This window comes from Ursus arctos, unplaced genomic scaffold (genome assembly GCF_023065955.2).
Source record: "Ursus arctos isolate Adak ecotype North America unplaced genomic scaffold, UrsArc2.0 scaffold_13, whole genome shotgun sequence".
NCBI classification, from domain to species: domain Eukaryota; kingdom Metazoa; phylum Chordata; class Mammalia; order Carnivora; family Ursidae; genus Ursus; species Ursus arctos.
In genome coordinates this window covers 1391407-1418098 of record NW_026622797.1, presented here as the reverse complement: position 1 = coordinate 1418098, position 26692 = coordinate 1391407, and positions in this window count along the sequence as shown.

Here is a 26692-nt window from a genome sequence, read left to right as displayed (position 1 = left end):
CCCTCCACCCACTTTGCCCAAAGAAAACAAAATACTAATTCAAAGGGGTACACGCCCCCGATATTTGCAGCAGCAGGATCTGCAGCAGCTCGACCGTGGAAGCAGCCACGTGCCCACAGACTGACGAATGGAGAGGAAGGTGTGGTGCACGCGCACGACGGGACAGCACTCGGCCATCAGAAAGGATGGCATCTGACCGTTTACAAGACATGGATGGAACTAGAGGGTATTATGCTGAGTGAAATACGTCAGTCAGAGAAAGACAAGTACCGTACGGTCTCGCTCACAGGACATTTTTAACTGCAATTCCACTGCAGAAAGAAGGTTTGGCTTTGTAACTAGTAAAAATGGTGCACTCTGGGTGAACACCGACCTGAAATCACACTGTTCACAAGTTCTCCAGAAATGGGAGTCTTGTAGGAACACTGTCAACTCAGGTTTGAAGCCCAGGGGACTGGCACTTTCCTGCTTCCGCTGGGCAAGGACAAGGCGAGGCTGCAAGCCTTGAAGCAAGGAGGAGAGGGCTCCCCACGTCATAACAGGACGCCAGGCACCTCCTTTCAGGTTGAAGCGGAATAGTGAGGAACTCACTGGACCAGCGGGCTGAGGAAGTGGCCCTGTGCGGGCTCCAGCTCTTTCGCTCGGACCCCAGCCGGGCTCAGCCGAGGGCACTCCAAGGTTGGAGGGTCCTGGGATGGACCCGCTCTGGCACCGCACCCTGTGACGCGGCTCGAGGCTGCATGTCCCCCAGGGATGCCCCCAGCCTGCCATGCGCCCTGCACACCTCTGAGAACACTCCTTCATTCAACGCTCCTCACAGACCCTCGGTGTATGATGGGCTTTTAGAGATCCAGGACAGACACAGGCTAAAAGCAACACGCCTCCGTGCCTGCTTCCATCCTGTCAGCAAACACCCAGCCGGTGAAGGGGCCCCTGGGATACGTGCTCTTGTAGGCGGACACTCCACACGGATTGACCAGGGCCAGGAGCTCTCTGGGGCCACAGGGAGCAGGAGCAAACCACGATTGTGTCTCCTCTACTGGACACCTGCTTTGACCCAAGTGCTCCCACCAGTGAGCCCGTCGAGAGTGCGGACGGCACAGTCCCCTGGAGGGAATGCGCGTGTCCTGCAGTGGCTGTGTGAGCACGGGGTTTGCACAAGCCCCGCGTGCCGCCTGCCCTCCCCACGTTCCAGCGGCCCAGGAAGAAACGTAACTCAGTCACCAAGACAGATCGAGGAAAGAACAGGTCTGAAAAGTTGGGGTGCTCCTCTATTTCCAACTCTGCTTCTCAACCAAGTTATTTTATATTCTAATACCTTTTCCTAAACCCATGTTGGAGAGACAAAAACATGGGAGGAGCTCTGACCACCAGGGCCTCCTGGTTAAACAGCTCTGTGACCCTGCTGAACGGCATGGGCATAAGCAAGTATTTCTTACAGGCCATGCAGCCCCTGAAGCGACCAGACCTTCTCACCACTGTTTTCCAAGACGGCCCCTCAGTACGCGAGGTGATGTCAGTCTGGAGCCCGTTTCCTTCTCTCCACGTTGTCATCGGCATCACTCCTGCTAGGCTTTGGCAGACTCACCAGAAAGGCAGGTCATCGCCTATATTTTGTCAGTCAAAGAGTTTTGAAGAAACAACTTTTGTCCGAAGAACGGCACAGACTTTTCTGGGATGATGTGTTTCCCACCTCACGAAGCCTGGAGTTAACTCTCAGACGCGTCCAGAGGCCGCGGGGTCAGATCCTCCAGACGCACCCGGGCAGCGTCGTCTGCGGCATAAACAAATCGGTCAGCCATTGGAAAGCCAGTGCGTCCACGACACGGGGAAGGTGTGGCGTGTGAGCCCGGACCATCAGGCCGCCCTTGCATCCGCCACGAGTGTTTTAAAATGGGCCCTGGCCGCCTGGACAAAGCTCTGGGGAGGCACCTGCCATCCTGTCCGCGGTGGCCTGCACACATCAGCTGGGTCGTGCGGGTCGGGCCCTGAACGTCACGTTTCCCTGTGAGGCGGGTGCCCCTGGTGCCTTCCGCGGCCAGTGCGGATCAGACACCTGACTCTCCCGCCTCAGCGCACGGCCCCCAGGCAGGCGAGGGACAAAAGCACACCCCACTTGCATCCATGTGCCTTAGGAGGGGAGGAGGCACCCCCGGACACCTTAGGTGATGGGGACTGGCTGGCATTGCGCATCGGGCCTGTGTGGGCACGGGGACCCTGCACAGGTGTGGTTCCTACGAGAAACCCGTGCCCAGCCCAGGTGGTGGGCCTGCAGCAAACGCGTGGAGGGACGGTGGCCGTGGCAGATCTGTGTCTGCAGCAGGGGCCCGGGGAGGGGTCCCCAGCCCCCCACAGATGCAGCCACACTCATCCGAGCGGGTCCTTGGTGCACACGGCGCAGGACAGCATTCCTGTTGCCTGATTAAAGGAATTTTCTTTTGTGAATTAAACCACACTACATAAACCCCAAATTGTCCTGGTACCAGCCACACATGCAGCCTGTCTCAGAATGCTGGGGGCCACTAGGCCAGGGCCCAGACCACCCGGATTCCAGCAGCTTCTGTGCCTCCGCGGCGAGAGCCAGTTCCTGTGTGGGGTGGAAGCGTTTCGGCGAATCATGGGAACAGTTACAAGAAAAGCTCGTTTCCCTGCTGTTTTCCATAATTGCTCTTTCTCAACCCAATATGATTGAAATGGAAAAAGCAAACACATCCATTTTGGTCGGCGTTTTTCTCCTCCCCCTTAATATTTCTCCTTTTGTTTAGAGTCAATAAAGGCGGCTGTGGCTTGTGCCTGCTGTGGAGGCCCCGCACACCTGGGGTCCAGGCGTGAGGCTGGGGGGCCGCAGGAGGCGCAAGGATTGCCAAGGCCCGTGTGCGTGAGCGTGGAGCCGGGTTCCCACGTCTGCTCCATCCAAAGCAACACAGGGAGCGTCTGTCCTCTCAAGTTGTGCCGTTCCCGCCTGCGGAGAAAGAAACACCAGCAAGTGCCTCCATGCCTGGCCCCTCCTTCCTCACCGAGCAAAACCCTCGCCCCAAGGGGGGCTCCAGGTGACCTTGGGGAGGTCAGGAGGGCCAGCTCCAAACAGACGTGAAGGCCTGGGATGAGAAGCGCACTCTCGTGTCGAAGCAGGCTGACTTTCCCCAGAAGTGACTGAGTGACAGGCCAGACCTAGCAATGGCGTTTCCTCATTGAACACAAGACTAGTCATGCCGGGCGCGGACGCGGGCCCACAGCAACGGTGCACGCGCCCTAACTGCGCTCAGAAGGTGCCCGGGGCGAGGGGGCCGACCCTGGGGTCTGGCGGGGTGATCTGCATTGTTCAGAACAGGAGGGGAGGACGGTGGGCTGGGAGGACGGTGGGCTGGAAGTCTGCTGAGGAGGTGGCGGGGGCCTCCGGGAGCAGCCCCAGTGGGGGTGTCACCTGCTGAGGCGCTGGACAGGCTCCCCCCGCAGGGGAGGGCTCGGTGCTGGAAGGGCGCCTGATGCGGTGCTGGCTCAGAGGGAGGGACCATGTTCTCGTGCCCGGGGGCCGGAGATGAGCCCTGTTCCAGACAGTCCGTGGGACTCCACAGAACATGTGTGCCACCGTCCAGGCTGGAATGGCGTGATCAGCAGATGTGAGTGGGGTCACCTGTGCGCAGACGCGAGGAGAACTCTGGTTGCTATGGTTTTCTCTGCTCTTTCCCTCTCTCTCTCACTGTCTCTGTCTCTCTGTCACCAACAAAGCGGGCGTCGCGCTTCTTCCAGGGCCGCTGTAAGGAGCAGGAGGTGCCATGTGCCGTGGGGAGGAGAGCCGGGTGGCAGCGGCCACACTTCCCGAAGGATGAGACCGGCTGAGCACAGCTGACCGCTCTCTCCCTGCACACAATTACTCATACTTCAGCTCCGTCTACTCCTGAAAGCTGTAATCATGAATGACACTTATAATTTATGGTCACCTGTGGTCACCGCCAAGTTGGTGCTAGCCAGTGGGGGGCCTCGTGGGCCGCACGTGTCTGTCGGCACCCAGGAGGCACCCTCCCCCCTGCAGGAACCCCTGTCAGTGTGGCCACAGCTCTGGAACGGTCCTCGGAGGCGCTGACCACGTGTGGCAGGCCTGGGAGTCCCGAGGCGCTCACAGCGCTCTCCCTCCTTCATCACAGCCTCGACTATTCGCCCTCAGCAAACGCCAGAGGTTCAGGCACCAGGGCACCTGGTGTTTGGAGAATCTCCTCCTAAAAGATCAGGAGCTGCTGTTGAATTCTGACCTCCACTCGCTGTCCCCTGCCTCCCCTTTGTGAACACAGCTCCTGGGACTCTGTGCATGGACTCTGCCGGTTGGAACAAAGCAGAAAATTGTCAGAAAAAATGTGCTGAAAAGGCAGAAAACAGGGGGAAGCTGACACACACACACACAGTGCCCACCAACCCCAGAAGGGCTTGAACTGAACCACCTAGAATACGTTGACATGACCCTAGAAGTGGCCAAATCTACATCAAAAATGTGACAATTACCTAAAAATTACATATATATACACATATGACCCAGCAAACGACAAATCACTGTTCCCCAAAGAAGTTCAAGACTGTCCGGGGACGACGCAGGGTGCCCGGGTGCTGGCAGTGGGCGCCAGGAAGTGGACAGGCAGGGTACATGGCTGGCCACCCCCCAGCTCCAGCCGGAGGGGACTTCCTGTCCCGCTCAACTTCGGGAAGAAGCAGCACCGCTCCCGCCTCCCCAGCCCCGGCAGCCGACCCCCACCTCCGAGGCCAGCGGTCAGCAATCAGGCCGCCCTGGCAGCGCCTTGTTCCCCTGCGGCTCTCGGGGCCGGGAGCCCAGTGCAGGTGCCAGTCCGGCCTCTGCTCAGCCAGCTGTGTTCTCACCCTTGCCTTGGCTGTGGTAACCCGGACTCCTCTATGGTGTTGGAGGGTTTTAGGTGCTTAAGGAAGATGGTGAACGGGCTGTATCTGTTTTTCACACATCTCTTGAGATGAGGAAGACAGATTTCATGGTTACTGTTCTAAAGGTTTAAAGAAGATGCGGGTAAGTGAGCATTTTTTTTTTTAAGATTTTATTTATTTATTCGACAGAGATAGAGACAGCCAGCGAGAGAGGGAACACAAGCAGGGGGAGTGGGAGAGGAAGAAGCAGGCTCATAGTGGAAGAGCCTGATGTGGGGCTCGATCCCACAACGCCGGGATCACGCCCTGAGCCGAAGGCAGACGCTTAACCGCTGTGCCACCCAGGCGCCCCAGGGTAAGTGAGCATTTTGCCCACCAACCTACCCACCGCTGTCAGGCCTGGAGACCAGACAACGTCTATAACTGAGCCCACCGCTGAGCTGCCCGCACGGAATCCCAATAATCAAGAGTATATGAGTGTTAGAGAGAGAAATCTGCACTTTACAACTTAAAATAAACGCTAGACAATGGGAAACACTTGTTTAGACTGTAGTCTTAACACCACGGGGGAAACCATTCCCTAATAATCAGGTTCATGTGTCTGCGAAGAAATCCTCACCTCCATTCCCGCACCGGGTGGGGGCCGGGGTGTCTGCCGATCCTACCGGAGAGTTGTCCCATGTGTGAAAGAAAATAAATACCAGTTCAGTAAACATGTCTGGTTGTTTGCTCAAAAAACCCCTCGGTTGAACTCTACATGACACGTTAGCAGTAGCGATGTTGTAAGAACAATTTATTTGTACTGTCTGGATGCTCTTAGAAGATTTTCTTCAATAAAACACCTACATTTTTATGCACATTTGAAATTTAAAAAGTGAATATCTGTACAGCAAAACACCCGTGACTTCGGCATTTGAGAGCTGTGAAAGCATGAACAGGATGACTTCGGGCGTGGAACGTGGGAATGAAGCTCTGGGGGTGAGTGACGAGGAAAGACACGCTTATCGCCCCATAACCGCCCTTTCCCACCTTCTGTGTGGTATTCACACCTGTGCCACTGTCCTGGGGCCGCAGAAACAAAGCACCACAAACTGGGGGTTGGAAAGCACCAAAATCTGTTCTCTTACACTCCTTCAGGGGGCCAGAGGTCCGGCTGGAGTCAACTGATCAGAGGCCGTGCCCCTTTCTGAGCCCCTGGGGAGGCTGCGCCCCTGACCTCTGCCTCCCCCTGCACCGGGTCCTCAGCTTCTCTTCCTAGAGGGTCACCAGTCCTGTGGGGTTAGGGTCCAGAGGAGCGCATCTTAACTTGACCGCATCTGCAAAGATCCTCTTTCCCAACAAGACCGCACTCCCGTCGCTGGGGTAGTGCTTCGCACGCCCTGCAGGGACCCAGCTCCCCAGAACACACACGTTCTTGCCATCAGCCCGGAGACTCTGACCCCAAGAGCCAGGCAAGGTGCAGCTGGGGATGCCCCTGTGAGGCGGGTCCCTCCGTGCTTGGAGCAAGCGACAACAGGGGCAGAGCCCATGGGTCCCCGCCGGCCCATCACAGGGTCTCAGCAACCCCAAACCCCTCCCCAGCCCCTCAGAATGGGAGCGGAATTGCCCGCAACAACCCGCTTCACAGGCCGCGGCTGCCCAGAGCCCCTGTCTCCTCCCGGCTCAGGCAGACCCCTGTGCAGAGCTCAGCCCCTCCCCTGCTTTGCATCCAGTAACAAAGCCCCCGGCCAGGCCTTGTGGGGTGAGGTTTTCCAGGCGTGGGGAGCAGTCCTGTCCAGAGCCCTGCGCGTCCTGCCTTCCCCAGCCTTCACTGGCTCTCTCTCCCCCTCCTCTCCCTCCTACAGAGCACCTCCCCACGCCGCCGCAGCCTCACCTCTCCCAGAGCGTGTGTCCAGGCACGTGCCCGCCGACACGGCAGCGCTGGGCTGCCACGGCCGGCGGATGAAGGACGCACGATTCTGCACAGGCTCGGAAAGGCCCGTGTTAGGACACGATTCAGTTACGCTCTGGGAGTGCGCATAGATCGGTCTGGCGACGTGATCTACACTGGCAGGCCCTAACAGAAGGGATCGAGAGATCACGGTGCATGGAGGACAGCCTCGGTCTCGAACATAAGCTGGGTGAGGAGAAAGGACGAGAGCTCCAGGAGGTAAATGCTGTTTAAACATTTGCAGTCGCGAAGCCTCCCTGATGAGTTGTCTGTGGATGATTCCAGTAGAATCACATTCGCCTTAACCACAAATATTTTCCAGTTCAACCTACATTCCGTAGAAGACCGAGAGCAAAATTGATGTGGCTGAATGGAAATGAGTAAGTTTGGGGGGGAATGAATATTTAAATTCATTTTTCCATTTTTAAACCAAAACGTGGCCTGCGTGTATCCTCGGAAACCTCAGAGGCTCTGCCACAGGTGGGAGGATCCGTGTTTGACGAGTCACAGCGAACAGGGCAAGGCCCCCGAGCCGAGCGGACCCCCGACACCTCTCTGTGCCCCTCAGGGCCGCCCTGCCCGTGGCCGGGGCGCCTTCCAGGCCGGGCCCTCCCCTCCTGCGCCGGGCTTGGAATCCGCGTTCGCGGACTCTGCTCACGAGTGCAAAGGTGCTTGTGTAAATCCTTCTACAGCTTTCTCTCACTTGAGACCCCAGATTTTCTCCGCGCCCTCACGGGTTTTCTGCTACCGCAGCAGAAAGAGCCACCCAGCCCCTGCGCCGGCCGTGTGCAGCCCGTGAGCCTGGCGGCCCCACCAGCATCCACGCCCGGGCCACGGCGCCCCCCACCCTGCCGGCCGTCGCCTCTCCTGCCGCTGACTCCCAGAGAAAGGAGCCTTGTCACCCTGAAGAAAGGCTGCGCTTTTCTCAACCTTCAAAGGAATAGGGAGAAAAGTCAAGATTACCAAGCTAATAATATTCTGATTCAAAAATGTATCAAAATGGCCTTTTAGAAAAAAAAATCTGTTTTTGAACGAATCAATGATCTTGTTAAAAATTTAAATAAAAAACGGATTTAGTATCTTGATCTTTCGATTAGGAATTTCAGTGGTTGCCTGACATTTTTATAAGACAGTTCTACCAAGAAAGCACAGGAATGTAGTAATTATTTTTTGTAGCTAAAAATATTTTCCTGCAAAATATGATTGTGGTTTTAAGCCAATACTGTGTTTTCGAGCTCTTTCTCTGAGACTTTTGAAGACTATTTCATATTCCAAGAGTGTAGTTTTGGGTGGCATTTTAAATCTCTGACTCACAGTACAAAAGTAGGTATGTATAGTCTTTTTTTTTTTAACACACAGAATACAGTGGAAGAAGTAATAATTATCACATTTGCATTCTGACTGAACCAGAAGAGCGTGGTGTTGATCGAGATAGAAGTTAGTTAGAAATAGCTCATATCATGAGTACAAGACATGGTAGAAAGTAGCGGCTCCTGAGCTGAGACCTCATGCGCTCAGAATTGCCTAATACATTTGAGGACCAACACAGGGTTCCCATTTTATAGTTTTATTTATATACTGATCAGACATTATAAAGAAATGCAATCTATTGTCATCATTATTTCATTTGAAAGGGAAAAATTATCCAAAAAGGAGAAAGGGTAGATTCTAAATATCAATAGTAATTTTTTTACATTGAGTAGATTAAGAATCCTTTTGCTTTATTTTGCTACAGAACAATTAAAACATCACGTATGTGTTCAAATCGGCAGTTTTGAATTGGGGTTAGTCGATGTGACTCTTGGTCCGTCTGTTAACTAATACGAACGGGGGCTTATTACTGAGGTTCTCAGTTTCATTCTGCCTCAAAGATTCAGTATGAAAATCAATTGCAGGAATGCATGTGGATGTGATTGGCACGTGGCCAGTCTCCAGGCAATGTAAGTCCCCTTCTCCTCCGCTCTTATCTGTGGGGTGTGCTATGGGACCTGCAGCCTACGGCCCTTACAGTAAGGGTCCCAGGGGCCCTCACCACTATTCCGTCCTATCTCTGTTCCCAAGACACACCTATGACCTGCAGAGTTTTCTAAGCAGGAAGTGCCCCTCTCGTGTTAGTAAATCAAATTAGAATTTTATATTTTTTAATGCCAATCTATTCAATTTTTCTCTTCTGTTATAAAATATAATCATTTTACTTTAAAAAAAAAGAAATATTTATGCTGTTGGTATTATTTTCACAGATGTTTAACAGATTTTTATATGATCTGAAAAGAATTGCAATTTTCTCATCTCCCCACGGTTTTGAGGCCCTTTATTCTTAACTCTGGTTTCTCATTCTGCCCCAAATCGAATGATATGCTTTTCCTCTCAGATTTTCAAGCGGCCGCTTCATAAAAATATCAATACTACTAGCTATTAGTAAGGATTGAATTCAAGTTTCATACTCTTTAAATGGGCTGCTTTGAGTGCTTTCAGTGAATGGGATGGATATTTATTGAAGACCTCTATCAATCCCAAGAGGATTCACAGAACGGTCATCAGTACAATAATAGAAAGAATTATTTAATGATAAATCTGAACAGTCCATTGAAAGGAAGGATTGTACATGCTCTTTTTAATTTTTTGAAGATTTTGTTTATCTATTTATGTATTTGAGAGAGAGAGAAAGAAAGCAAACAGGGGGAGGAGAAAAGGGGCAGGGAAAGAATCTCAGACTCTTCGCTGAGTGCAGAGCCCAGTGCGGGGCTCGATCCCACAAACCTGAGATCATGACCTGAGCTGAGACCAAGAGTGGGACACTCAAGGCGTCCACCCAGGAGTCCCATGTGCTTTCTGAAACAGAATCAAACATTTCGCCTGGGTGGTATGGCATCTCCAAATGTTCTATGCAATTATGCAAACACTTCTCTTCTGGAATAAGAACATTTTAAATTCACCTACAAAAGATCAAATGAAACAAAACAGTATTTTTTCCCCTAGAAATTAAATTCCTACAAGGCAGATATTTTGTTCCATGATGCAGAGAACATGGATGACTATTACATATCATCCATACTAGTTTGTTTTTTTAAAGCAGACCTTTTGAGGCATCTGGGTGGCTCAGTTGGTTAAGTGTCTAATTCTCGATCTCAGCTCAGGTCTTGTCAGCACTAGTGAGGTCATCGGCCTGATAGACCCCATCAGTCCCTGTAGGAAGGGGACCTTGCCTGAATCAATCCAGTCTTTGCCACAAATGTCTTTTGCCTGCCTCCTTCTGCCTATAAAAGATGTTCATTGTGTAACAGTCTTCAGAGCTCCTTTCTGTTTGCTGGACGGGATGCTGCCCAATGCCTGAATGGTTGAATAAAGCCAATGAGATGTACAAATTGTACTCAGTTAATTTTGTGTTTTAACAAATCCAAAAAGCTATTACCCAAGGACTCTGAGAGTTGATTAACAGTTATATTACAGAGGGAAGTCACAGTTTAGGAAGGCTTACTGGTTGAGTTTCCTTTTTTATGTTCCAGCTTTGATGCGAAGGCCACCCTAGTTAGGAGCAACGTGCAGACACAGAGAGCCAAGTCTTGGGATTTACCATCCTGTCTGAGGACCACGAGTAGGGTCCTCAAGAGAATGAGAGGCTAAGAATATGGGATGAAATCATTTATTTTCTTGTCCCCCTCCCCTTTTTGGGTTGCCTCTTTTCTCTCCTGGCTCTGTCCTGTGGCAGCTCAAGCCCCTGGCTCCCTGTAGCAATGACAACAGGAGAACCCAAACCCTAAGAGAAAACTTGTCTTTCTGGCCAGACACATTAAACTGGGTAAGAGGGCCCAGTAGTCTGAGATTATTGTTTCTTCTCTTGTCTCTGCTGCACCAAGTGGCTGTACACAGGCACCTCCCACCCCAAGGGGAGACCCCAAGGATCGTGAGAGCTGGCAGCAGTGTCAGAGGACACAGCTTGACAAGGGAACCTCCCAAGTTCGATCTGAACAGACACAAATCCTAGGCTGGCCTCCAAACTACGTATGTGCAGAAAAGACCCACACACTGCAGTAAAGCACTGAATTTTGAGCACTGAACCATGACATAGATCATAGCCCACATCCTGGACAAAGCCCTGAGAGACCAGTCGATAGGACATGTCCACTCAGCACAGCAAGATGGTCAGGTGGTGAGACTGGAATTCTGCCCATAAAACTGAGGTGGTCCCAGCCTAACAGGGCTGATTGTCTGTTAAAACAAAACCCACAAAATTTAACATTTTCCAGAGGATTTCAAAAGGAGCCAGAATTTTAAAATATAATATTAAAAAATACCCAGGATAAAATCCAAATTTATTTGACATACAGAGTCACAAAATGATGACCGATATTCAAGGGAAAAGACAATCAACAGAGGCTGATCCCAAGATGACCCAGATGTTAAAATTATCTAAGACTTCAAGGCAATTACCTACTATAACTATACTCCTTGAGATCAGGGTAAATACTGAATAGAAAAGGAAGCTTTCAGTGAAGAAAGAGAAACTATGAAAAAAGATTCAAACAGAACTTTCAGAACTGAAACTTACAGTAGATGAAATAAAACAATTCTCTGGATGGGCTTGTCTGTGGAATGCAGACAATGGAAAGTTTGTGAATTTGAAGATAGACCCATAGCAATTATCTAAGGTACATCACAGAGAGGAAGGACAGCTGAAATGGTGCATAGCCACTGGACCCCGAGGGACAATATCAGAGTCTAACACCCACATCCCTGGTATGCCTGGATGCAGGGGGGGAGGGTCCGGTGCTCGGAGGTAATTATTTGAATTAATGGATTATTTACATAGTCTGAAAGTCAAACCGTGCCCTTGTAAAACCTCCCCAAATATGGTGCAAGCCAACATTTTACAGATTCAAAAATTCAGTGATCCACAAATAGGATAAACTAAATATATATGTGTGTATGTGTGTGTGTGTGTGTGTGTGTGTAGACACATCCTACTTACAATGCTAAAAATGAGGCTTAAGGAAAATATTTGAAAAGGGAGAAAAATAAAGTGTTTTCACTCAGCACAAATGAACAAGTGTCCTCATTTTAAAAAGTCCATCTGTGACTGTTTCCTTTTGCAGAAGACGTTTAACCCAACAAATGAAGTGGATGGAGGGGCAGTGTGGCTCTGGGGAAGGATGTGCGGAACATGAAGTAAAATAAAACTTAGTGGGCGAGTTATCTAAATATTCGGAACCTCAAGCAAATATTTGGTTTGATTTTGAGGCAAATAAACGAGTCGGTTGCTTCTTTTTTTATCCCCTCTGGCTCATCATCTGTGGTAATGACCGGCAAATGAAAACATTGCAAGGTGAGTAATTAAATATAAGCAGGGGCGGCTGAAGACGTGGCCTGTTCTACTTCTGAAAGCTGGGGGACCTTGGAAGCTTATTGAAAAGGCATTATAACATCAAGTGCTTCATTCTCCAACTGACTCGATAAAAATGGCATTTCTCAATTGAGATTCTCCTAGTAGCATCCTGGGATGACATGAAGGCCTAATATGTGGCAACGTGGAAAATCCGTATATTCTGAGCATGGGGTCCGAGGGGTCCCCACCCCAGTCTCCTGGAGTGTCCTACGTACAGACAACCTGGCTTCTTAGGAACCACGAACAGCGAGAGCGGAATTGCCAGCGATTTAGAAGTATAGCCCCCCATGTATCTGAGCGTGCACAGATCCCTCCGTGCGCAGAGGAGGGCTATTAACCCATGAAATGAGCTTCCCCTCGTAATCAGGGGCATTTTCTCAACACATATGCTTTATGCCTTTGAAACTCCAGTTTCCAAATTCCCCAAACTCATCACAAAAGAGAAAAGCACTATAAAGACAAAGTATGCGGGGAAATTGGAAGAAATTGGACGAGAACCTTCTGTGTTGACACGTGGGTAAAATGGAGCTTAACTGCGTCTCCAGGTACCGCAGCTTCCTTCCGTCCCACCCGGACCCACAGGCGCGGGAGCATCCGCAGATCTGTCCACACGCGGCCCCTCGCCACCCAGCTCGTGTTTGAGAAGGGCACGGTTTGCCTTTGAACACGTGTAAATCCAGAGGAAATGAAGCAAGTTATAACCAAGGCTTACTCTCATCCGAAGAAGGAAGAACAGGGAATTTGTGATCTGCTAAATACAGGCTGAGAAGGGAGAGAAAATGATTTCTGTCATCAGAATGCAGTTCATGTGTCCTAATCACATCGGACTGAAAAATATTTGTTCCCAGCCGTGGAGAGTGAGAACATTGGGTTATTTTATAACCACTTGTGCTATTTTTAATGGTATTTTAATAATAAAAATTGCAACTGGGTATACTCAGGAATTTTAAATGTTTTTATCCTTGTATTTTTCCTTTTAAATTCTTCTGATGAGAGCATCTGAATAAGGACTTCGTGATTACCACTTACTAGGAAAAACTAGGGATTCGGGGTGTTTCATTTTCAGGAAGGCAAGAATTACCGCCGAGTCTGACCTTCAGCGTGGCTCGGCTTCCTCTACCACGGAGGACAGAGGATGACGTGGTTCCTGCTCAACATTTTGCATCACGCTGCTGGAAATAAACATAAAAAGCCCTATTTCGAAATGTTTATGCATTGCCATGTTTATTTTAGAAACTGTGAACTTTATGCCACTTAGTTATTAAAGAACACTCATGTTACTTATTTTTCTCTTTTCCCACAGCCCAGAGCCGGTTTATGTACAATTGCCCAGCCCCCAGAGCCTCCCCCAGGATGCAGGACGGTGTGGGGCGAGGCCGGTGTGACTCCCCGCACTTGGTTTCTAACTCAGTGTAAATACATTTCACACCTTTTACTTATGTTACACGTTTTAAAATTCTGAGAAGTCATCTGAGCCTTGTAATCACTGCCTACATTAAATAAAACCAAGATGGGGTTTTTATATGTGAATACCTTAAACTTCCAAACCTATAAATACATAGGGCAAAATAACTAACCTGCTGTATTAATAAATATCAGTGATGATTTTGGTAACAGTTTATTATGAAAGAAATCAGAAGATTTTTATCTTTGTAGTTACAGATATATATTAATCTATACGTTTTTGGTTTGCACCGTCAACGCTGATTGGTCTGCATTTTTTAACAGTAAAGCAGATTCTCTCTCTTTTTTTTTTTTTCAAATTTTATTATGTTACGTTAGTGACCATAGAGTACATCCTTAGTTTTGATGTAAAGTTCCATGATTCATTGTTTGCGTATAACACCCAGTGCACCATGCAACACGTGCCCTCCTTACTACCTGGTTATGGGTACTAAAACAGATTCTCCATAGAGGAAATGATGGGTAAATTGTGGAAAATACATAGAATGCAAAATAATACCGTTATTTATGAATTTGAAACCCATATTAAGGTGTTCATAATAATGTGCTTTGTTAAATCTCTTCACACCATAATTACCTTGTGTCTTGAATCCCATGTGAAATATTTCTTCTGTCTAAATTGGGGAAATACCCAAAGAAAAGCAGAGCGGATCCCTCAACTGGGAGAATTTCCAGGAAGGGATAGAGGCCATCAGAGACTCTCCCGGTAAAGGAGAATTACAAAAATTGCAGTTTAATCCATCGGCCAGAATATTCTACATGATTGTAAGAATAAGAACTATCTTACAAATAGTCTTGCAGTGAGGTCAGTAATAAAAGGCATGTGGCTCATGAGAGGGGGCCTGATGGCGCTCACACGCCACCCACCGCGCTTCCTTCCCCGGTTGCCCCCCAGCCACCACCACGCCTGCTCTCGCAGTGGCCCCTGGCCTGCAGGGTCTCAGGAAGTGTCAGGGAAGGCAGGATGCCATGTAGCCTCCACAAGTCAGGTCCGAGTCTCACACTGAGCTCTGACACAGGTCCCGCAGATTGTGTAGGAACAGCTTTCATTTGCAAGAGCCTTGCGTTTTGGACTCAAGTAGTTAATCCAGGAATAAAGCTGAGCACAGAGCATGTCATGAAGGCTGCCAAGGGACAGAAGAGGAGACAGACTACTCTGCTCTCACAGACTGGATGGGCGTTTTCCCAGAAGGGAGAAGGAGGAGTGCAGGGAGGGAAGGCACAGACCTGTATGAGTCCTGAGCAGTGGCCCTGTCCCCTCCGTCCTGCCTGCAACACTTCAAATAGTTGTATCCTTGTTCGGTGGAGGGTGACAAGAACTGTCTAGGTTGGGACAGGGACGTTAGGGCTGAGGGGACCTGTCCTTCTGTCCTTGGGTGAAGCGCCAGCAAGACGCAAACCTTTGAAAAGACAGCTCTGTCCCCTTGGTGCGGTGGTCACACTACAGAAGTGGCAACAAGGGGGGCGTGGCCAGGGCACCGAGCAGTTTCTATGACAAGGACCCACAGCCCCACGTGTCCCCTGCCCTCGGAGAGGGGCTGGGGAATGGGAGACAGAGGAGGTCTGCTGGACGGCGCGGGAGTCCACGCGACCTGGGTGGACCCACGCCCATGGCTGCAGGGGCACCATGGACATTCTGCAGCTTTGGCAGAAGAGGGGGCTGATGACCAAGGGCCGGACAGTGTGAATTTCTCTCAGCAGCCCCCGCGGATGCCCAGGAGCGCAGCAGACCAGACATTTCTTCCCACCACAAACACGGGAGACACTCAGACACCACCCTGGGAGGAAGTCAGGAGCCAGCCTCCGAATCAGTGAAGTTCAAATGGAAATGACTCATGGTCCAATGACTGGGCTGTTTTTACTTGGAAGTGAGAAGGTAAAATTTTCTGCCGCAGGAGGTATTGTGACGCAATTGAAAATTAAACTCAGATTTAAAAGAAAATAAGGTTACTGGTTTTATGACACAAACCCGAGGTTGGAGCTCACGAGAACCAGCCACCTCTGATGTTCTGTGGCGGTGCCCGTGTGGCGCATTTAGCAAGTGCTTATTCATGGTACTCGAAGTCAACCAGAAAAGGATTAGGTACTCTTGAGCAGTCTTCTGTTGGAAGAACCAGGAAGCCTCCGGTGGCCCCCCTGGAAATCCTAACGGCCAGTCCTGAGTCTGGAAAAGCTCTGCCTCTATTCTGTGAAGCTCTGAGGCAGGACGTGCAGCAGACCATTCCGGAGTGAAGGAGATGTTGTACATGTAGATGCATTGAGCGTCTGAAATGTGTCTGGTGAGGACGGGAATCTCTTATTTTATTAAGTTTCCTGCAGTTAAGTTAAAATAGCCACATGTGCTGAGTGGCCACCATATTGGACAATTTGGCAGACATGTGGCAACTCCAATGGAGCTTCTTAGGCAGTCTTCCTCACCCTGGCCCCTTAGACAAAGCCAAGAGTGTGGCTTTGTTCCCGTCTTTCCTTTGGCATAATCTCATGTTCTTCTCATCTTTATTAGTCAGGTTGATATGGAGGATGGTGGATTCATCCCCATGTCTGCGCAACAGTTCCTGCCCGTCCGGTCCAAGTGGAAAAACTGGGGGACCAGAAAGGGTCCTGATCCAGAGCTGAGCCAGGGCTGGGCTCTGAGACACGAGGCCATGTGGCATTTGCAGAGGGCAGTCCAGATAGGGCAATGGCAGTGAAGGTGATGGTGATGTCTCGTCTCCTTCATCCTGGAAGCTCACTCCTCCTTCTCTGCCGCTTGGTCTCGTTTAAACACAACCATCAAGATAGCCATGCAGGCTAGGCATCTAATCGTCTTCCGCTGACCCCCTCCTGCAGCTTGGACGCAGAGAGTCTTCTCATCTGTGGGTTTCCTGTCCATCAACCGTGTTTACCCACTTACTCACCCATCCTGTATTCATTGTTTATTCACTAAGGACTCAGTGCTTGTTGGGTAAAAAGAAAGTGATGTGGTCCCTGACCTCCTGTTGCTCTACCTCTACTTAGGGAAACGGAAATACATCAATAATCATTCTTGTTAGTGATCTATCTCTACCTATAACCCAATGCCTCCAAAACACCATGCGGTCCATGCGCCATGTTTCTCTCATGGGTACGGAGGGTGACAGAAGGAGAAAGCAATGCTAACCATGTCCAACAGACACCTTGGCAGGCTTCCCCTGTTGGAAGAATGTTCTTATAGACACTGTTATTTTCCGAGTGCAGGTCTCACAAAACCCTGATTGTGTTTGGAGGACATTGTGTCTTGGTGAAAGTATCTCGTGCAGTCTGTGGTGGCCATGTAAGCAGTGTTGTCCACGAGACGCGATCTGACGTCCCTGAGAGGCTCGGGTGTCAGGTCCATTTCAGTCCTTTGTCACATAAGCCTGGCGCTGAAACAGCCACCTTGTGAGTACTAGGTGACAGAGTGTCATAGTAGCTGGCTTGGGCGATGGCAGCTGCCAGGATAACATTTCAGCGTAAAAGAGAAACCGTTGATAACACTATATTAGAAGTTCAGTGAAGGACTTTCCCACGCTGCTGGTGGCTTTTCTTAATGCAGTGACTTGGCATCCCAACTCATCCCCTAGTGTGGCCCCTTCAGCCCAGGGGCCTCTGCGTCCTGCCTGTGGCCATCACATAGGTGAGGTGAGGCTGGGGAAGACCGACCTGCTTCTGAAGAGCCTGGTCTACCAGAGAAAGTTTGAACTCCTAACTGAGAATGCAAGGTCTTCCACGACAAAGGGACTTCTTGTGGGTTCTGTCCAGGCTGTCCTTCCTCACACACTCTGAATTTCTGTCACCCACAGTCAAGTCCACGCTGAGCACTTCCTTCCTCTGCAGATGGCTTCATCCTCCCCAATGGCCTCCTACCCTCAACAGTGTCTCCACCACCATTTTAAAGAATCAGATCGAAAACCGATATCTGTTGAATCTTTACCCTTCGATGAAAGTAATTCTTTCTTCTAATCTCTCAGAGGTCAGCAGACACATTTCTTGTGATCATTCATAGCAACTATTTTAAATCAAAATTCAAAATTTAACTATCTTGAGATAAAAAAGGATAAACATTATTATTGGAGATTATAAGCAGCTTTACAAATTCTAAGAATAAACAGTGTAAATATCCGCATTATTTTTTGTCTCAGACCAAATATATAAAATTCATTCATTGACTCCTTATAATGTCAAGTAGGAAATCTGTTAATTTAACCAACATTCCTTGTCTTGGAATTGATACTATCTGATAATTGCAGTTTTACATAAGATATATCTTAACAATTCAGTTAAGGGAATTGGATTCCATGTTGTATCAGTAAAAAAAGAAGAACTCTGTGTGGCGTTTGACTTTTCATGTTTATGAAGTTACAGGTGTGGGTTTCTCCAGATAAAGACTTACATTTTCTTTGTTTTTGTAACTAACATTTCAGGCATTTTTCTAAATAAGATATCTAAGTTTTGTTCCATGTATAATTTTCATTTTAAAAAGTCCTGCTCTTATTGTTTGGTAAGTTCTTCTCTTTTGTCAAAAGTTAAATATCACTTTTTCTCTCTGGCTTCCTTCCTTCCTTCTTTCCCCCCTCTCTATTTTTGAAGGTAGCTGAATTAAAAAATTAAAAAAAAAAATGCCTCCTATGCATCTGGAAGTGAGCATCAAACTCTGCTTATATTTGCTCTCTAAGTCCTGCAGCCTGTTGGACCTCAGCCTCTCACCTCTCCGGGAGCAGCCTGCCCTGCCCACCTTTGCAGTTTCCGCCCCTTACAGGCCATTAGCTGTAGTGTTCCTGACTGCAATTTCAGCAGCTACTCATTTCCAATGGCCCATAAAAAACGAAGAAGATGCCACCAGCACCCCCAGGATGCTTGCAACTGCCTGGGAACACTCTGTGACCACAGCTAGAGAGGAGAGTGGGTTTCCCCATTGGATTACACCCAACCCTCTCCACACGAAGGCATCATCTCCAGCAATAGTGAATATGCCAACTATTTCAAAGACTAGCCCAGAGCCACTGTAGTGAGTCCATGTCTGTCTGAAGAATGCCTCTCTATTCCCTTGTCAAATGCTAAGTAATAATAATATTAAGTAATATTAATGGCAATATTAATCAATAATGATTGCTCAAGCACACATTAGGTACCTAGTGTTGAGCTATGAAGAGCTTAGAGAACAATTCATAGCAAGCACATCTTCAAAGAGCTCACACCCCGATCATGTATGTGTGTGTAGGGCGGGGGCTGTGATAATCAATGCATAGATCCAGGGAAATAGTATTCCCAGCAGAGGGAACAGCAGCAGCCAAGGTTGGGCAGTGGGGATGTGCAGCTTGCCTTTTTCAGAGTCCCAGGAAGGAGAGCACCATAACGACGGCAGGAGCAAAGCTATCACAGTGGGAAATGAGGTCAAAGAAGCAACTCATGGCCAAGGTGAGGAGTCTGGGTTTGAGATAGGTTGTGGGGAGAAGTCACTTGAACTTTTAAAACAAGAGAATGAGGTACCTACTTTATGCTTTCTAGAGACCACGTGGCTGCTGTTCGGGAGCTGACTGCGGGTGGTCAGAGCAGCAAGGACTCAGGAGGTGTCAGAGTAGGACAGCTCAGAGATGATGGCAGCTGTGCAGGAGAGCAGAGGTGTGAGAACGGGTGAAATGGGGTGAACAGTTTGGAAATGAGCCAACAGAACACACTTAGTTGGTTATGAGATACGTGGTTATCAAGAAGACAGGGTGTTAAAGAATCAAGCTTGATGATTTGACTTGTGTTATCAGAAGAATGGTGGTGTCATTTATTGATGTGGGGAACAGTAGGGACACGGCAGGGTTGGGGTGGACTTCAAGGGCCTCTGGTAGAAATGTTGTCTTTGCATCACTCATTGAATGTGTGCACGGGCCAGAGGGCTGCAGATAACCCAGAAGACAGCAGCATCCAGGTGGTGTCCAAAGAGTATGCTGGATCAGACACTCAACAAGTGTACCAAAGAACACAGCGCCGAGGACTGAACATGAACTCCCATATTTAGAGGTTAAGATACACAGGATGAGTCAAGAAGAAGGGATAGCAAAGACGGAGAGGTAGAAAAGAAAACAGGGGGGCAGGAATTTTTTAACAAAGGGGCTTAATTGGCTATGTCAAATCCTTCAGAGAAGTTGTGTGAGATGAGTACTGAGAACTGACTAATTAGGTGAAAAAAGTTGAGGTCATTCAGGACCTTACAAGATTTCTTTTCTTTAAGATTTATTTATTTATTTTTTTTATTTGAGAAAGAGACAGAGAGAGAGAGAGTGTGTTGGGGGAGAGGCAGAGGGAGAGAATCTTAAGCTGACTCCCTGCTGAGCGCAGAGCCCTACAAGGGTCTTGATCTCACAACCCTGAGATCATGACCGGAGCCAAAATCAGGAGTCTGACGCTTAACCAAATGAACCACCCAGGCATCCCAAAATTTATTTCAATGACATGGAGGGGACCATGGCAAATGGGAAACACTGTGAAGAGAAATTAAGGGACGAGCTTTTGGAGACAGTGATACACAAATATTTGAACAAAAGCATATGTTCATACCATTTAATATCCAACATACAAGATTTGAAAGAATGTATAGGCAGTTCTAATTTTCATTACAGTATCTTCCAGAAACTCTAGAGCATGGGCAAGTGTTCTGCTCCATAGGAATGATGATGCATTTGGGGCCTTGTCCTCAATGGAAACTCAAGTAAATCTTGCATAATAACACAACTGCAGAGACAAATTATAATGAATAGTAGCACTATAACACCACAAAGCCGCTAAATGGCATCATACTACACATCTTCATTATATATTCGTTGCTAATACCTAAAATGAAAAGGTAAGTCTACTCCATCACATATTAATAATAACCTTGGTTACATGTGCCCCTTTGAATAACTATTTTTGTATTCTTTGGATAAATACCTAGTAGTGCAATTGCTGGGTCATAGGGTAATTCTATCCACAGTAGCCAAAATACGGAAAGAGCCCAGATGTCCATCAACAGATGAATAGATTAAGAAGATGTGGTGCATATATATACACACACACAAACACACACACACAATGGAATATTACTCAGCCATCAAAAAGAATGAAATCTTGCCATGTGCAACAACATGGATAGAACTAGAAGGTATTATTGCTAAGCGAAGTAAGTCAAAGAAAGACAATTATCATATGATTTCACTCATATATGGAATTTAAGAAACAAAACAGAGGATCATAGGGGAAGGGAGGGAAAAATAAAATAAGATAGAAGCAGAGAGGGAGACAAACCATGAGAGACTCTTAACTCTAGGAAACACACTGAGGGTTGCTGGAAGGGAGGTGGGTGGGGGGGATGGGATAACTGGGTGATGGGCATTAAGGAGGGCACGTGATGTAATGAGCACTGGGTGTTATATGTCACTGATGAGTCACTAAATTCTACCCCTGAAACTAATAATACACTATATGTTAACTAAATTGAATTTAAATTTAAAAATTATAAAAAGAAATATATGCAACCTATCAAAATAATAGTAACCTTGGTTAAATTAGCTCAATTTATTAGCCAAAATATACATTTAAAGTAATTATAATTTATCCTTGTCTTATTTTTTGAAAGCTTCTTTGTAAATAGCTGGACTTTTTAAGCTACCCAGGAATACATAGATATCTTAATAAATTTCCCTTTATCAGGAAAATAACTATTGTGCCAATGATCACAGAGTGATGTCTACAGATGGCATCTAATTTAGAAACAAATGAAATCTCAACCAACCATGACAGCATCTTACAGGTTTGAGGAATTCCTCAATACCTTCTGTTGTTAAGGTTTGCAAAGTAGTCCAGTTGTTTTTCTTCTTTCCTTCTTCTCTCATCTTCCAAGAAAATTCAAGATACTTAAAAAAAAGAACAAGAATTACACAGAGGCAAACAGTGAGATGGAGGAGGCAATCACATTTGTCTTTCATGGATCTTTCTGGGCTCATGGTGCACATATGAACCTGAGGATAGTTTTGACAGTGGCTGGGAAACCAGACCCCTCTTCCCTGCTCTGCCTCTCCTACCATCTCTTTGGGCCACCTATTGGGATGTGGGTGACTTGGTTACTATTCAGGAAAGCCCCAGACCCAGTGAGGCCAGGGGTTAATTATCCATGTTTATGAGGAAGCTGGGGAAATCACACCTGGGAAGAAATCAGAAGTGGAAATTTCAAGTCATAGCCCATGTGTGGAAGTGAAGTGAGGAAATGAGAGGACCTTGTCACCATCCACAAGAAAACATCCAAGGTCCAGTGAAGTCAGGGATTAGTATCAAAGAAGATCTAAACAGAAAGATGCAAGTAATAGTTCAGGTCATGGTTGGGGCTGAGGACTGAACCATCCACTGAAGAATGGAGGCTGATCACTAGGAAATGTAAAGAACAGAATTCAATTATCTACCTGTCTATACAGGTAGACAGCAAGTAAAATCCCAACATTTAGGCCAAGGCTTAATGTTAGGTGCCAGACTCTAGAGAGACTGAACCAACATAGTGCTGGTGCACCAATCATAATAAAATGGTGTGCAATGTGGGCACAAATTAGCAATAAATGTACAGCAAGATTAAATTGTCCCATGTAGTTGGTGGGACCCTTGTTTTGGGTAGAAAAGTCTCAGAAACTAGGAGGACTCAGACACCATAAAACCCATGGTGGAGTGCATAAAGTGGCTTATATGATTATGTAGGATAATTCTGCTACATGACATAGTGATGGAAAACCTTACAGCTAAGGGTTTTCTCATAAAATATGACATGCACTTCGATTTAACAGTCAAAAGTCAAACCACAGGCAATGTTTTTTAGTTGTTCCTATGTGGTCAGTTGCATACAATGAACAATTTGTCTCTAATAAAATGTCATTCTTCTTGTAATGCTTCAGCATGGTAGTAATGGCTAAATTTCTAAAACTGAAGCCATGAATCATTGCAGTATTATTTTTTCCTACAAAATAAGTTTCCCAAACTGTCCTGAAAAAATCTTGAACTTCGTTCTTCTTTTCTAATAGGACATATTTTTTTGCCTAGTATTCTTCCATCACATTTTCTTTCCAATCATTGAAGGCATTGTTTCTGCCATTTAAGTATGAATGTCCTGTCAATTATAGATATCTTTCTCCAGCTTATACTTTGAGATAAAATCTGCATTCAATGAATTGCAAAGATTGTGATGACTTGATAAACCAATATGTCTGTGTAATCGCCACCCCAGTGTAGATCTAGAACCTGCCAGTTTTCCAGGAATTCCCTACTCCCATCCTCCACGGTCATCCTCTTCTGCTTTCCATCACTATAGATGACATTTCCTTGCTTCTGAACTTCATACATATGGAAGCAGCCCGTATGAATGCTTCTGTGTCTGCCTTCTTCCGCTCCAATGTTTTAGAGATGCAAACAGGTTGTTATGTGAATCAGTTCATTTTTGTTATTGCTGGGTCACGTTCCATCGTGGAAAGGTACCACCACTTGCTCCTCCATTCCACTGACATTTGGGTTGTTTTTGGTTTGGGTTATTATAAAAAATATTGTGTAAGTTCTTTTATGGATGGATGTCCTTATTTCATTTGGTTAAAAGCTAAGAGTAAGATTTCTGTTGGTTTTCCAAAGTGGTTAGAGCACTTCATAGCTCTGTCAGCAATGTAGAATAATTCTGGTTGCCCCACAACCTTGCCAACATTTGGTATGACCAGTTTTCAATTTTAGCCATTCTGAGGTTAGTGAAATGGTATCTTATTGTGGTTTTAATTGAAATCTCACTGATGATGAATACTGTTTCCAAGTGTTTATCAACAGTCTTTGTATCTTCCTTGGAGGAGCATCCAAGGCTATTTTAATAGAATCTTTATTTTAATAGAATTGTTTGTCTTTTTATTACTTATTTGTGAAAGCTCATTTCATGTTCTAAATATGAGACCTTTGTCAGATATATGCCTTGTGAATATTTTCTCCCAGTCTGTTGCTTGCCTCTTCATTTTCTTAAATATGTCATTGAATTCACAGGAGTATTTGTTTATTTTGATGAAGACCAATCTCTCAACTTTTCCTTTTATGTGTAGTGCTTTTTGTGTCTACTCTAAGGAACCTTTCCAGTTTGAATGATGAAAAGATATTTCTGTGTTTTCTTCTGGAAACTACAGTTTCAGTTTTTATGACTCATCTCGGATTCATGTTTGTAGGGTTCTAAGAAAGGAGTTGCAGTTAAATATTCTCCATGTTTATCCAGATGGTCAAACACAATTATGAAAAGGTCCTCTTCTCCTGGGACCTACTCCAGGGGTCCTCATCTCAAATGCAGCAGCTTTGTAGCAAGTCCTGAAGTCACCTGGTGTGGACCCTCCAACAACTGCTCTTTTTGGGGTTTGCTTTGCCTATTTTGTCTCCTTCAAATTTCTAAGTAAATTTGTAAATCAGTTCAATAATTTCTGTGAAAGACCGTATTAGGGTTTGACTGAGTTGCATTAAATCTATGGATCAATTTGTGGACAATTGAGATCTTAACGAAATTGAATTTTAAAATCCATGGTCACGGTATAATGGACCATTTATTTAGTTCTCTTCTAATTTTTTTCAGAAATATTTTTAAATTATCAACATAAAGAACTACAAATATTCTATAAAACTTACATTTAATTATTCACTTTTTATGCTATTATAAATGATATTAATTTATTTCGTATTTTAATAGTTTCACTATTAATATACAAAAATAAAATTTTATCCTGCTACCTAGTGGTTGTTTTATTCCAGTAGCTGTTTTATTTGATTTTTTCTATACAAACAGTATTACTTTCTTCAAATAAATGAAATTTTTCTTCTTCTTTTCTGCTAAGTGTGCCTTTTTTTCACTGCATTATTTTAATAGAAAGAGTTTTCAGAATAACAATGAATAAAAATGATGAGAAAGGACATCCTTGTCTTCCCAATCTTATGAGGAAACATTCAATTTTTCATAATTACAAGGGGTGGCATATGTAATGTATTTGTGACAAAAGATGTATAATGAGAACTGTAGGTTTCTGATGATTCTCTACATCAGATTGAGATTGTTTTCCAATATTTCAAGGGTGTGTTTGCTGAGATTTTTTTAAGAAATTATTTATGAATGCTGAAATTTGTTAAGTGCCTTTTGGCACACAATCATATGCATTTTACTCCTTTAATTCATTACTGTGGTACATTACATTGATAAATAATGTTATATAGGCCTTCACATTTATTATTCATAAATAATACATTTATATCAATAAATGTATTAGTTAACAATAGCTCATGCTGGAAGGGGGTGCTGGAACTGTTAAATTCTTGATTGTGGTGGTGGTAATACCACAGGGAGCATTTGCCATTTGCCAAAACAGAATGATACACCAAAGAGTTCATTTTGCTGTATATAAATTATTCCTTAATAATAATAATAAATAATGTTAGATTGTAGGATTTTCATAGATACCTTTTATCTCATTGGGGAGTTTTTATTATAAATGGACTGAAACTTTAAGAATTGGTAAATACAATGTCTGCAGTGAAAAATGCACTAGATCAAATTAATGGCAGATTAGACATTGAAAAACAACAACAACAACAACAACAATTTGAAGTGACCTTAAAGTTGAACTTGAAGACTAGAAACAGAAACTGTTCCAAAGAAACTTCAGAGAGGAAAAAAAGAATAAAAAATAAGAACGGAAGGAACGTAAGTGAACTGTAGGCCAGCTTCAGGTGCAGGAACATAAATGTAATTGGAGTCTTCAAAAGAGAAGTCAGCGTGGGGACGGAAAAATATTTAAGTGAATAATGCCTGAAAAATTTCCCAGTTTAACAAAAACTGTACACCCATAGATCCAAGAAGCTTAACAAATCCCAAGCACAAAAAAATGAAGAAAACTACACCAATTTGCACATAATAATTAAATTTCTCAAGATCACTGAAAAAAAGAGAACATCTCAGGAGCAGCCAGTGGATATGTGCAGAAGAATGAAGGTAAGGATGGCAACAGGTTTCTCATCAGAAACAATACTTGAAAAATAATAGCCAAAAATCTCCCAAATTTGATTAAAAGCATTAATCTACACATCCAAGAAGCTAAACAAATTCTATTAAGAAAGATCCCAAATAAATAATCTAAAATTCTACTTTAAGACACTAGAAAGAGAGCAAACTAAACCCAAAGCAAGCAACAAATGATTTAGAAGAACAAACGTCAATCCTCTATAAACTCTCCCAAGAAAATAAAAGAGATCTCACCTATGAGAACAGGACTACTCCAGTCCTGAATGAGACAAAGATACCACAAGAAAAGAAATCTACAGGCCAATAACTCGTGATATGAAACCCCAACAAAATACTAGAAAATCAAACCCAGCATTATGCAAAAAATGAGTTAAACAACCACTATTCCAGGAACACAAGTTTGACTTAAAATCTGAAAATAAATATAATATACAATATTAATAGGATAAAGGAATAAAATCACATAATTAACACGTGCAGAAAAGTACTTAATGAAATGTTATACTTCTTCATGATAAAAGCACTCACCAAACTAGGACTAGAGAAAAACTTTCTCAGCCTCATAAAGGTCATCTACAAAAAACCCACAGCTTACATCACATTTGACGATGAAAAACTGCACTTTCCTTCTTAGATCAGAAACAACCAAAGATGTCCACTCTTTCCACTTCAATTCAGCCTTGTACTAGAGATTGTAGCCAGGACAATTAGGCAGGAAAAAATAAAGGCATCCAGATTGGAAGAGAAAAAAGTAAAACTATCTTTATTTGCAGATGACACAAGCTTGCATATAGCAAATCCTATACCCCCCCCCCCCCACACACACACACTATTAGAGCTAATAAATGAATTCAGCAAGGTTAGGTTACAAGATAAGCATATATTTGCATACACTAGCATAAAAAAAACATGAAATTTAAAAACAATTACATTTAAAATAACATTAAAAATAAAATGCCTATGAATGAATTTAAGCCAAAAAATGCAAGACTTGCACATTGAA